This window comes from Platalea leucorodia (genome assembly GCF_965183815.1).
Source record: "Platalea leucorodia genome assembly, chromosome: 16".
Lineage (NCBI taxonomy): Eukaryota > Metazoa > Chordata > Aves > Pelecaniformes > Threskiornithidae > Platalea > Platalea leucorodia.
In genome coordinates, this window is record NC_138838.1 from 10,132,518 (window position 1) to 10,146,068 (window position 13,551).

The following is a 13,551-nucleotide window of genomic DNA, read 5'->3' on the forward strand; positions in this document are numbered from 1 at the left end:
AGATAACCAGGAGCTGTTGGAGCCTGGAGTGCTGGGGTCTGCCGGGGGACGTGGCCGGAGCTCTCCCCTCCTCCCGCCCCGCGCTGACCGCTGGGGGCTTCAAAACCCCCGCGAAGCGCTGCAGCCTCTCACAAAACGGGGTCTTAACTACCTGATTAAATCTCCCCAGCGAAAGCGATGCAGGCACTAATTTGAGGTTGGTTCCCAAATTGGGGATTGTGTTGTTACTTTATTTAAAATGCACCGATGAATAGAAGAAGGGAAGGAGGAGGGTGATTATATCTGCCTGCTCGGGATCGAGGAGAAAAGAGCGGAGAGTCCCAGACCCCAGAAACATCAAAGCCAGAACAAAAAACCTCTTTCTTTGAGAGCTGAAAACCTTCTGCTCCTGAAAGGGGCTTTAAGTGGTGGCTCTTCATAGTTCTTTCATGCCAACAGCTTTTCTACTTGTAAAAGGGCAGCTTTGAGGACGGGAACAAGCCCTGGCTAAAGGGTGGGCTGGAGGGAGAAGGAGGGCTGCCCGCCGAGACGGGAGAGGGCTTCGGAAATCAAGGAGCACCAGAGGGGAAAGGCAGCCGGGGACGGTCTGCAGCCGCTCTCACAGAATTTGAATTAACCGGCATGAAATTGAGCCCAAACACGCATCCCTGCAAAGACAGGAGCAGTTAATTCACCGGGCCATCGGAGAAATTCGGAGGAGAGGAGCGGGATAAAGAAAGAGCGGCCATGCTCGGTTGGCTGGGCGTGCAGATGGAGCTGCAGAGGGGATGCCATGCCCCTCTCGTCCTCGCCCTCCCCGGCCCCCGGCCCCTCCGCAGGCCCGCGGGAGGGGAGCAGCAAGGCCATAAAGGGAGGGTGAGAGAGCCATCACTTGCCGGTCCCCTGAATGACAGCCTCTTGAGTGAGGCACCATATGCCGGCTCATGCCTCCCGATCGGGAGTTTTTTCAGCGGGTGCTGGCTGCACAAATTGGCACAATTCAGCTCTCGAGCTCCTCAGCTGGTCTCCACACCCCACTTGACATGGGAGCGACCTCTCTTTTGTGGGTCCCAGGGAGAGGGGAGGGGGGACCCCGGCGTGGTGGCGGATGAATCGGAGGCTGTTCCCCCTCGCATTCAGACGGCCCTCGGAGAAGGAGAGGGGGGAGAGGGAGCAAAGGTGCCCAATTAAATGCACATTTATAGCCGATGCCGAGTAAACAGTTGATTGCATACGCGGCGCCCGGCGGTGCACGGGGCGGGGGGGCCCAAAGCAGCGCATGGGCGCTAGCACCAGCTTCGGGCTGCTGTGCCGGGGCATGCCGAAATGCCGCCTTTGCCACGGAAAACGTTGATGCTGTTTTCATTTTTTTTCTTTAATCAGCTCAGTCCGAGGTGATGGCAAGGGCTGGGCAGTGGCCAGGCTGTTTGCTGTCGTGTCTAGGCGTCTCTTCACAGTAAATGCAAACGCTCTGCAGAAAGCAGATCCTTTTAGCAAAAAAAAAGTGTATCGCCATAGAAGAACTTTTAGTGGAGACATTTTGACTCCTCTTTCTGGTCTAACTTTGTTTAATACAACGCTGAGCCAAATTCCCTCCTTGTGCACGCAGCCCCATGCCGTTAGCTTGCCTCTACGAGTATGTAGCTGTTGTAGCATGTATCTGTGTTGTTTAAAGCCTCCTGAAAATGCAAGAGGGTGTTTTGTTTGTTTGATTGCTTAAGACCAAAACATTTTGAACCGTTCACAGCGCTCTCTTTGCCGCTCCCCTCCCAGTTCGGACCAGGCGAAGCGCCGAGCACGTCGATCTGTTGACGGCCAGGTGATGCTGCGGTGCTGGCGGGGAAGGATTTTCCATTCCAGCTGCTCCTGCCATCTGGGGAAATCAAAAGGAGGGGATTGGATCAGCTGGTCGAATTAAAAAATGTGAAACTTGTTTCAGATGAGTTGTCTAATAGATTCAGCGAAAGGTAGATCAGCGACTGTTTTTTCTTTGGAAAGGAAACATTTTTTAATCTGTTATACAATGGAAATGCCCCGTGGGGGCTGATAAGTCTTGTCATTTAATTATCCTTTAGGCTTCTGTGTGTTGGTTAAAAACTCTCTTCATTTGGTTCTTCACCGTATTGTCCTTGCCTATCTAGTGTGGCAGGGCGATAAGTCCAAGGAAATAGAAATGTAGAGGGGGGGAAGGCTGCTCAGTGGTGGGTGGGTGGTGGAAGGGGCTGCTTTCGGCCTCGGCTTCCCTGTCTGTGCAATGGGAGAGCGGCTGGAAGGGTGTCCTGGGAGGAGAGTGCTGCAGACGCCGGAGCAGGTCTGCATCACTGCTGACCTTCAGATCGAGCGCTTTTGAGATCTACATCCAGATTCCTTGCCTCTTCTTAGAAATAATGTGCAATGCCCTGTGCAAAGCACCAGGCTCTCCGTGGAGAGCACGGGCACCCCGGGGAGGACAAGCTTTCATCTTTGCATAGAAAGACCCCAGAAAACCTGACCAGGCCTTAAGCTTCATTTGTATTAGGAGGTTGCAAGTACCCCTAAAAGGTAGCTTTTGTGAAAACAGGTATTCAGCACCAAGAGAAATCAATTTTTATTAACTAATTTGAAGGGAAGGGGATTAATCGTGTTATTTAAATATTTTCCGAAGCAGCACAGAAGTTCTCCGTTGTGAGTAGTGCTGTGTTTTCCTTGTTCCCAGAGACAGGTTTGATTTTAAACATGTAATTTGTTCAGCAATTAGGGGTCTCCTCTGCTCTGCATACAGGCTTGTCACTGCTATTAATGTCACTGGGAGAGGCAGAAGCCCGTGGGCAGGAGAACGGACCCCTTGATGTTTAATGTGGCCTAATCTCTGGTGGGGCTGGGGAAATGTAAATGGGAAAGCTGACGGAGTGAGCCTTGAAAAATGAGCGTCTGCACTCGTGCCCTCGGGACCCGATCTGGAGCCGTTCGCAGCCCTCAGGACTCCCACGGGCGCAGGATTGGGCCTTTGCTCCCTTCAGTTAATGCCTGTGGAGCTTTACGGGAGCCCGGCAAGCTCCCGGGCAGCAGTGATACACCACGTGCAGCCTGTTTGCAAGCCCAGTGCTTTGGCCACACGTCCAGCACCCTTGAGATATCTCGCCTTACGTCGACCCTTTCTGCTCACCACGTTGCCCAGACCTGAATTAACAAGCAACGGCCACAGCGGAAGGAGGGTGGCTCCCGGTGCCATAGGGAAGCTTTATTTAAGCCCCTGTCCTTGAAGTCCTGTGCAGAGATGGGCATCCCTTCTGCTGCTTGGGGCAAGGAGGGCGGCAGCAGCCTCTCAGGCAGATTAACGGTGGTGGAGATGCCATCCCTCCCATGGCAGCTCCGGCAGAAGGATGAGCCGGGGTGCGGGGACGTGCCAGCGGCTGGGCTGGGTGCACTGGGTGGGATGGGGAGAGCCGGGGCAGGGAAGAGCTGGCACGGCCATGACTCCCGCACGCTCCTGCCTGCGCACGGCTGGCTGCCAGCCGGCTCCTTGGCAGGAGCACCAAAGGGAACAGGGCAGGGAAAGCGGGAAGAGGGCAGCTACAGCCGGTGCTTTCCCTGCATCGCTCCTCAGCCGGGTTCAGCACCCAGCAAAGTGCTTGTGCAGAAACCAGGGCTGCTGATCTTGGACTGTCGCCCAGTCCATGCTCTGCGTGGGATGAGCAGGTTTGTGCTCCCCGGTCCAGCCAGCCCCTGGAGCTGCGTCTCTTCTGGCACCGGGGACAGGACCGAGAACGCTGCTCCTGCTCGGACCCATCCGGCTGCGGGGAGGTAAAGGCCTTGGCCCCGCTACCTTTACAGCTAAATCAGCACTTGGTGTTTTGATCAGACAAAGGCTGTTGCTAGATACGTGGCATCTGTTAACAGACTAGTGCTGTCATTAGCTGCAACCAGGCATCTGCTGCTCCAACCCAACACGTAACAGATGCCAGTTTGGAAGGAGTGGGGGCAGGGAAACCCCGAAGCTCTAATATTTCACTTTTCTACCGACGGCCCTTCACAGTTGGCAGCAGGGCCGGTTGCACCTCGGCAACTGCGGTGCTCAGATGAAATCTGCCCCTCTTGCAAATATCTCCCCACATCCCTGCCCCGAGCACCCCCTCTTCGCTCCCCCCGGCTCCGTCTGCAGCACAAGCCGATTCCCCGCTCGCGTGGCTCCTTTATATGGCCACATGCAAATCCCCGAGGTGGTTTGGGCATGTGGTGCTCAGCGTTGGTGCTGGCACAGCCAGCTGTAATCTGCGGCCGCGGAGCCGGCATCGCCCTGTGCCAGGCTTGGAGAAGGCACGGCTCCGGCGAGCGAGAGCTGCCTCGGGGGCTACGGCTGCTCACGGGCAGCGTCCAGCCCCGCAGACCCCCAGCTTTTAGGCGAGACATAAATCCATGTAATAATAATACTGATGTACAAGGAAGGGTACAAGGGCTTTGAATCTGCTCAACCTTCACTTTCAGGTTTTCCAAGCATGTTCTGGGATGGATGAGGAGAAAAGGGGAAAAGTGCTTGTCCTGTGGGTTTTTTCCCCTAATACCATACAAATGGGAAGACGAGGACCCTGTGCTGATGGGTAATGAGACAATATCAATGTGATGTGTTGTTAGTACCGTACCAAATAGGCTTTTAATTTTCTGGGGAGGTGTGGTGTGTCTCTGCAGTGCCAGCATCAATCATCGTCATGAGGTCCAGGTCCCGACTCTCCTGGGGGCCTTTCATTGTAAAGGATTCCCTCTTCCTCTGACCAGGGGCTGTTCTACCTCCGTGGCGATGCCTCTCGCAGACTAATTGCTGATTTGTTCTTCTTATGATGATAGAGCTCATGTCACCGCAAAACAGAACATTAGGATAAAGTCTTTAAAGTGGCCGTGCAGCTGGGAAACTAATTTACAGTCCCTTCTGGTTAAAAAAAAAAAAAAATAGTAGTGTTGGTAGCAGAGACATTACTTGTGTCCATTAACGGCTGGAAATTAATATGAGTTTGGTCATAAAATGCTCAATACCCAGTTAGCATGGCCATTTCCTCAGATATCGCTCCTCCTTTTCTCCCAAATCTTTGTAACCAACTTTTGGTTTGGTTTCCTCTGGTTCCTTGGGGAACTGGTGGTGCTCAGGATGTTTCTTCTTCTGCTGGCAGGCAGAGGCTCTGCTCGCAGAGATGGGAAAAGCCTTTTCTGCCTCGTAATTCCTGATCCTGGGGTCCCTTTGCCCCAGCCCGGCTTTCGTTCCCCACTGTCAGTCACATTTACCAAAACACATTTGCTCTGGCTCCTAAAGCGCAGCAGAGGGAAGTTGTCAGACTCAGAGGACGTTAAGGCGACTCGCTGTCGGTGGACATTAATGGGAATGGCCTCTGTCTTGCATGAGGACCATTAGAAAATCTGGCCCTGATGCCTTTGGAGCCAAGACCCATTTCCCAAAGTAATTCGGTACGTAAGAGCCAGCGCCACTGAAAAGGAGCTCCGTGGTCACACAGGGAGGTACGGAAGCACCCGAGGTGGGGTGGTGGGCAGGGTGATGTTGTACAGCATCACGCGTTTGTTTGTGTCCTCTAAAAGCCTGGGAACTCCCAGGTTATATTGATGTCACCTCGGCTGCGGCTCCCCCCTGAAATAAGGAACATTTGGGGGTGATTTCCAAGCGTGAGATTGCTCAGGAGGGTTAAACCTCTTTTCCTGCAAAGGGGCACGGGCGCACATTGCGGTGGCTGCCAGCCCCGGTGTCGAGGGGAGCACCCAGCTCTGGCACCCGGCACCCAGCTCTGCATCCCCATCGCCCTCTCTGCTCTTTGCTGGCACGAGGGACAGAGCGATGCAGAGGGAGAAGGGAGAAATGTTTGTTTGAGAAGCTACTTCGGGGGAAAAAAAGTATCGTTAAAAAAAGAAGGCGGCAAAGCGGTGACTGCGGCCCCTTCCCCAGATGCAATCCCACTCCTGTAATTTCTGGGGGAATTGGTTCATCTTGGGTGCAGATATATTTGTGTCAAGGTGCAGCTGCACAGATAGCCTGACTCTATGCATAGTAAGAGGCTTTCAGAGAAAGAGGTTATGCCCAGAGCAAGGCCTTATCAGAGCAAGCTGCCTGCCATTTATCTGGTTCCCTATCAAATATGAAAACAGGCCTCAATCTGCTGCTTCTATTTTCCTTGTGAAGGCTATGGGTGGAATAATAATTTAGTCCAGTTTTTTTGTTTCCGACGCTAACCTTCTGCCAAACTCTGCTCTTCCCAACTTCCCCGGGCAGCTCGGCAGTGGCCACGCTCGAGCGCCCGCCGGCCTGGCTCCGGCGCGTTTGTGGGTGCCGATGTGTGCGCACAGCCGGCGTCTGAGATCAGCCGAGCCCAGACCTTCAGGGAAAGAGGTCTCTCTATTCCGGAGGAGTTTTACATGTGTCGTTATGTGCAGGGTTGCAGAATATCTGTCATTTACCAGTTTAATATCATTGTAATTATTCATTATTTGTATTACAGTAGCCCCTAGAGGCCTCAGCAGGTCCAGGGCTGGGTCCCCATGCGATGGCATGGGGATGGATGCAGCCCACGCCCTCCCACACGGGCGGCAGGACGGGAACATCCCGGGGGTGCAGGGGCACACGTGCCCCCTGCCCAGCCCTTTGCAAAGTGGCCACTTACTTCAGGCCAAAGCTGGTTATCTCCTTAGAGCCACCCTAGAGCGCGGGGTGTCACCCCTGGGCGCTGGAGCAGGAGGGATGGGGATGTGCCCGGGTGGCACCTCTGGCCACACCGAGCCAGCACCCCACCAGCCCGGCCATGCCCTGCACCCTCATCTCCTACACCTTCGTCGTAAGCTCCCACTGCCCCAAGACGGCTTATGCTGCTTAATGCAAACCCGGCTGGCCTGGCGGAGGGTGAGAGGCTGAGCAGGGGGTAACCTTGGGAGTGTTAGGTGGGAGCAGCCCCCTGACCATGGGGCTGCAGCAGCTCCGCTCAGCCCCGGGGAACGGCAGCGGGAGAGGAAAACCGTAGCATGAAACCCCAGCCCCGCGTCGCACTCCTCCCTCCCTCCGTCCGCCACCCGTCCTGCGGGGCCTCCCCGCTGCAGTAATAAGGCCTGAAAAGCCACTGCTTACATTTTTAATTCCATATCTGTGTCTAACTGCTGATGCTAAACTCCGATCCCACAGCTTCTGAGGGCAATGCGATCCACATGTTAATATTTTAAGCCAGGCACTAATATTTTTATGTGGGAAATTGAGATTTTCTACGGTTGCTGGATGAGCAGGCCATTTCTCCACGCTGGAGTATGAAAACTGTAGCTGGGGAAAACATTATTTTACATATTTGTATTTCTCGGGGCTGCCGTCCTGCGCTGGGAGGGGCGGCCGCTCTCCAGCTCGTCACCGCGCCGGCTCCGTCCTGCCGAGAGGCTCACCCGAAAGCGCCCCGACGCCTGCGCCGTTGGACGTGGGCAGACGCCCAAGGCAGCCGAGCGATGGGGAAAATGTAATCGCGGCCCGAAGGCAGCGAGCAGGAGGCGCTGGCCCTGCCGGGGGTCCCCGCGGTGCCACGCCGGCAGCTGTCTCACCCCCGCCAGGCAGCGCGGCCCCTCTTGGCACGGGCAGCTGCAAGGTGGGATGGTGCCCGCGCGGCTGCGAAAGCCCCTCTGCCGCGGCTGTCCCCGGCTCTCCTGCTGCCCCGGTGTCACCGGGGTGGGAAGCAAAATGAATTTTTAATTTATTTATTCTCAAGTAAAGTGGCTGTTTCTCCTCAGACCGTTCTTTATCTTGCAGCTGAATGCTTTGTATTTTTAAATACCCAAGAGCAGAAACCTATTTATAAAACTCAGGCTCCTCTTGACAGGTGGCAAACCCCCTCTAACCAGCTAGTTAGGAAGTCGAGGGAGGTGGGCAGTGCCCTGGTCACCCGACTGCCACCCGAGCCCGTCGCTGAAGTAGCAGACAGTCCATCTGGTGCAATGAGTTGATGCGAGAGGCAGTGTCTCTCCCTAACGGCTGCCTATAAATCACATTTATGGGCCACAGTCATGGTCCAGGCAGCGCTGGCTGGACAGAGTGTTTGGCAGCACCGTGGCCGGGGTCACGGGCGGCTGTAAATTGTCACCCAAACGCGAGGAAGCCAAAGCTGCTCCGGAGTCAGCGCCAGGATGCAGGGCACGGACACACACAGGGGTGTGCATGGGCCTGCACGGAGGTGTGCACGCTCGTGCACGGAGGTGTGCATGCTCATGCATGGAGGTGTGCACGCTCACGCATGCGTGCTTGCCCCCTCGCCGCGGCCCTAAACCTCCGCTGACAAGCAGGCAGACGGTGGCAAAGCTTAAATGAACTGCAGACAAGTATCCGTGTCCCCAGCCTAATCACTCAATCTCCACAGCTGCTGACACGCTGCAGTATCAAAATCTGTGGAAGTGCACGCTCGGGCTGGGCTTTGGAGCTTAGCGACATCTTTGTCAGCTCAACATTTAACCCAAAACCTTGCCTGTGTTTCCCTGCCACACTCCGTGCGTCAGGAGTCGGGGGCTTTACAAGATGGGGTGGTGGTGCTGGCCTGGCACCGCAGATCAAAGCCTTTCTCCAGCTCAGCGGCAACTGGAGGTGGATCTGGGGGGGCAGTGAGCGGCCAGAGCCGGGGACGTTCCCCCCCAGTCCCATGTGCTGTCCCACCGTGGGGACTCGCAGGGCAGACCACGGCACCACGCGTGCCCCTCGGCCCCGGCATCCGCCCCGCGGCAGAGTGCAGCGGCTATGTCCAGAGCTGCTTTTGTCAATAGCTACAAACTCGGGGAAAAATGGAAGTGGAAACAGGGGAAACTATCCAAAATACACCCAGATTTTTTTTTTTCTCAATTACAAAAGCTCAGCTTTAAAAGAAACAAAAGCTGCGGGTGTTCAGTAAGCTGGAACTTACGGTGCTGGAGGAGACAGGAGACTGAGTTCACTCCCTTCAGGCAGTTTCATCTGCTTACCATCCACCTCCGTTGACCTGTTCCTTGGACATGAGGTAGCATCACAAAATATTTTAGAAAAAAAACTTAGGGAAATACTCTCTGCTGCATAAAATGGCCTCTTTCTGCTGCTAAAAATTGAAAGCATTCTTGGGGTTTAAGCAGATTACAGATGAAGGTGGACAAATATTGAGACAGATGCACCTCAGTATCTTTCCAGTAGTTAAACATGCATTTCGTATGTATGGACTTTAACGAGTGCTCAGAGATTTTGACCCGCTGGTATAGATTACTGTGAGAGAACCTGCCAGGCCCACATCATTGTTTAAGACAAGTCCATGATGCAAATTGGCAGACAAAGCAGTGAGCAGTCAATACAGATTAGAATTAAGTCTCTCCTCTTGTCCACAACCAGGGGCCCTGCATTGATCGGATTGCAAACGCCAGAAACCTGGGCTTTGCCCAAAGTGGCGGGGAGGGAGCAGGAGCCTGTGCCCAGTTGGGGAGGTGCCATCGCTTGACTCCCGCTCCTGGTGCCTGGCCTCAGCATCTGCAGAAACCATCCCCAGCCAAGCAGGTAGCGTTGGTGCTGGTTTATATAAACAGGCACCATAAGAAATCTGGGAAGAGGAGCACAGAGGGGGTCAAAGCTGTGGTTTAACACAGGTTGAAGATTAAACACACATCTAAGCATGTCCTGCACTGGGGCCTCCTCCAGCTATGCAGCAGCCAGCAGAAACATCCACCAATATTTTCCTCTCCTCTTCCATCATTTTCCAAGATGACCCCACTCACACCCTGCTTTGCCTTTTCCACCAGCGTTCACATCAGGGGGATTTTTGCCTTCACAGGTGGGGGGAACAGAGCTTGTTTGTGTAGACCCCCCCACAGGTGCTTGGAGGGCATCCGCACATCGCTGCCGGTGCAGGAGGGGTTTGCCCTGCCCGCAGGCGGCCCGTGCCCACCGGCGAGGGGGAACGCACCTTCCCGAGGTACCGGCCCCGCCGTGAGTAATGGCCATTTCAGGGGGTTCAATTAGCAGCTGGCCCGTAGGGCGACATACGCTCACAAAAAACTGCTTGAATGCTTAAGAATAATGAGTGCATTCATAAAAATCAAAGTTTGTGCCTTGTAATTTGTCTCGGAGAATGAAAGGCTATTTTTGTTGGGTCACTCGTTTCCTATGAGTACTTTGCTTGGCTGTAATTTCAGCTATAGTTCAGCATCTACCTCTTATCGCGTCGCCAGCTGAACAAACAGCAAATATATCCTGCATCGGGACACCCCGACTGCAGGCCCGGCTTTAGGTGCCACCGAAAATGAAATCAGTTGGTGCTTGGTGTTTCTGGAAACACAGCTAGGGGTGTGACATCAGGCATATTTGTTTTGCAGGGAGGCAAAGGGATTGGGCTTAATGATTTCTTGTTTCGCTTCCGCAGAGGATCTGCGGTGTCTTGTAACGCGGCGATAGCAGATTTCCTCGTGCTGCAGAATTACCCCAGAAATGCAAATATCTCTATCAGTCGGGATCCAGAGCAGCAAACCACAGCCCTGAGTGACCCCCAGCCCTCCTGCTCGCGCTCTTGACCTCTGCTGCATTTTCTTCTCAAAATAATTTATTAGATAGAAGCTGCAAGAAATAATCTGTCTTTTTTTTTTCCATTTGCGTTCTCATGCAAATGAATTCCTACTAACTTTTATTTTCTGTGTTTCCTAATTGTCATGCAAAACTCATCTCTCTGAACTGTATCTCCTCTCGACTTTTTTCTTCTCCCTGAGGAAATTCCCTCTATTATGGCCAAGGGCAAAGCTTGGGTGCGTTGCTGGCGCTGGCGAGGCGTGTTTCAGCAAAAGGCCACAAGCCTTTCTCACCCCAGCGGGGTCGGCGGAGAGGAGTGCTCTCACCCCTGCTTGCTGAGAAAACGGGGGGCTGCAGAGGTTAAAAGACTTGCACAAATGTCTACAAGGGGAAGGAGCTACGCAGGAGCCAGGTCAGGTCCAGCCTGAAAGCAACGTTAAGCTCCAGAGCTGGGCTCTGGGAAACATCTGGACTGAAAGCAGTGGAGATGCGGGGTTTTGGGGTGCCAGCACATCTGGGTTTAAGTTATAAACTCTGGTCCCGGGCACCCCGTGCCGGGGCTTGGATACTGGGCCATCCTTGCTCTTCACCGCTCAGCACCAGCCTTGGCACTAATCTGGGACTTGATTTTCTCAGCCCAGATGCACAGCCGCGGCCGGCAGCGGTACCAGCCAGAGAGACTCATCCCTTGCACGGAGGTTTGCGTGTGCAAAGGGTCTGAGCGGTGTTATAACATGCGTGCATCACTGAAAGGTTTGGGGATGAAAGTGGAAAATACTAAATTACTGTTCCTTTCCTGTTTCATAAAAACAATCTGTATTGTGTCTTTTAGCTGGTTTTTTTCCCCCATGAGATCTGGCCATTGCTCGGGGCTGGGAGCTGGGGAAGCTCCTGGTTTTGCTGGGGTGTTGCTGCTGTGCTCGCCTCCGGCTGGGGCTCCTCCACGCAGCACTGCGGCAGTCGGGCAGCTCTCCCTGCCTCTTCTGCATGCCAAGTTTTGCCCACGCACACCCTCTGGGAGAAGGCTACCTAGCCGGGGCTAAAAAAGGTGAAAAAAGATCACAACGGGCAATATTGTGCATGTAGAGCTAAACCTTGGGCTGCTGCCGAAGAGCCCCCCGGCAGCACGGTGGCCTTTGTTCGTGCTCCCTCGCCCCGCGGAGCCTGCCTGCCTCCCCTCTCCCAGGCAAGCCTTTGAATTTTTATGCCTGCGCCTTTCTTTGCATTGACCAGAGTTTATCACATATCTCTGGTTGGGATCCTGCCTAGCTTAGCATAAGACAAAAATGGGGGGGGGGGGGGAGAAATCGGCTGAATAATAGGACGGATTTGTAGCAGCTGAGGATTTGCATTCAAATGTTCGCCAGCCTCCTCTGAGCTCGAGTTTTATCATGTCTTTACAGCCAACAGCTTGTTTATGAATAAAAAATGTGGCATGAAACCAGAGGAGTGAGTTGTCTTTGTTTTGTCAAGTGTGCGGAGACAAAATGCTCGCTTCTCACAAGTCTTCACTTCATACAAGTCTTCTGGGACGGGGGCAGCTGGCCGCGGGCTGCTACCTGCGCGTTGCCATGGCCGGCGGCACCTCTGTGCACCCTCCATATGCATGAGCCCCGAGCGGGACCCACTGGGTGCCTATGCAAAGCAGCCCCTGCTTTGACAGGCAGCCACTTTATTAACTCATTAAGCTCATCTTGTTCCTTTAAATGCAGTATAATTACAAATAAAGCTGTCACACTTTGTTTGCAGTTATATAATTTAGCTAAGTGCCGCTACGACCTGGGCTTCAAGGAGGAAAGGGAGGTTATGAGCCGGGGCCGCCACGGTGCTCGGGGCGGAGGGAAGAGCCGGGGAAGTTTGAGGCTGTCCTCGGCGTGGCTCCGCCGGCGGGGATGGGTCTGGATGGCAAACCAAAGGGCAAATCTGCAATAACCCCGTCAGCTCCGGTGCGGTGGCACAAGGAGCATCCTTCTTCCCTTCGCTGCTGCTGCTGGAAAGGGAGAGAAGGACAGGGAGAGCCCCCGGGTCTGCCATGCGCCAGTCGCGCCGTGGCCGTGCAGCGTGCGTGTGGGTTCGTTCATTTGCAATTAGGAAAGCGCTGTTCAGATAAAATGGGAAAGTCATTTGTTTCTCTTCTCGCAGCGTTTCGCGGCCCTGTGCGGGAGGCGAAGGGCTGGCGAGCGGAGCGGGCTGGCGTGCCCCCACCTCTGCCTCCAGCCAGAATACAGAGCAGGGCTGAAAGCATCATTGGTAGTCAGGGCACAGAGCCGGGAGGGACGCGGGCTGGAAACCGGAGCGGGAGAGGGGAGGAGAAGCAAAGGAGGCGACGGCATTCAGAGAGCTGGGGGAAACGGAGGGATAGGGAAGAGACAGGGAGGAAAACTTGGAAGGAAAATGCTGCGAGCCCTCCGCTTCGTCTGCCTTCGGCGGGGGAGCACGTGAAAGGCGTCTGCCACGAACCCCGCCGATGTGCGGTGGGAGGTGCGGTGGGAAACGTTTGCTTGTAACGGGGACGGGGGCTTAATGCCGGGGTGGGGGTGACGCACGGCACGGACCTGGAGGAGTTGGCAGGGCTGGCGGAGGATATATCCCACTGGAAAGCATATTGGGTTGTTGAAGAGAAGTCTTTTTTATTATTATTTATCTCCTTTTTGGAGTGGCAGGAAGAAAGGGTAAATATTTTTACAGGTGAGAATAAACAAAATTATGCAAGGAGGCACCTGATTCGGGTGCAGTCGCCTTCCTTGTCGGAGAAGGAGAGGGTCTCGTTCAGCAACAGTCCTGGCACAGGCCTCTGCCGCTGGCTTGGCTTTTGTGCTCCGTCTCTGTTCACCCAAGTGCACTTGCAAAGTGGGATAGTATTATATCGGGGGAGGGAAAAATAAAGGGGTCAGGTTTGTGAGAGATTTCAGCCACAAACACTTAAAGAAAATTGATAGAAGATGCAGGCATATGAAAGCACCTCTGACTTCTCTCCACAGAACGGACTTTCGCGTGCGCTGGGGAAGGAGCAGAAAGCCTGGTGTCTGCCCGGGGAGGTGGCGGGGAGCCCTTCTGTGCTCTGC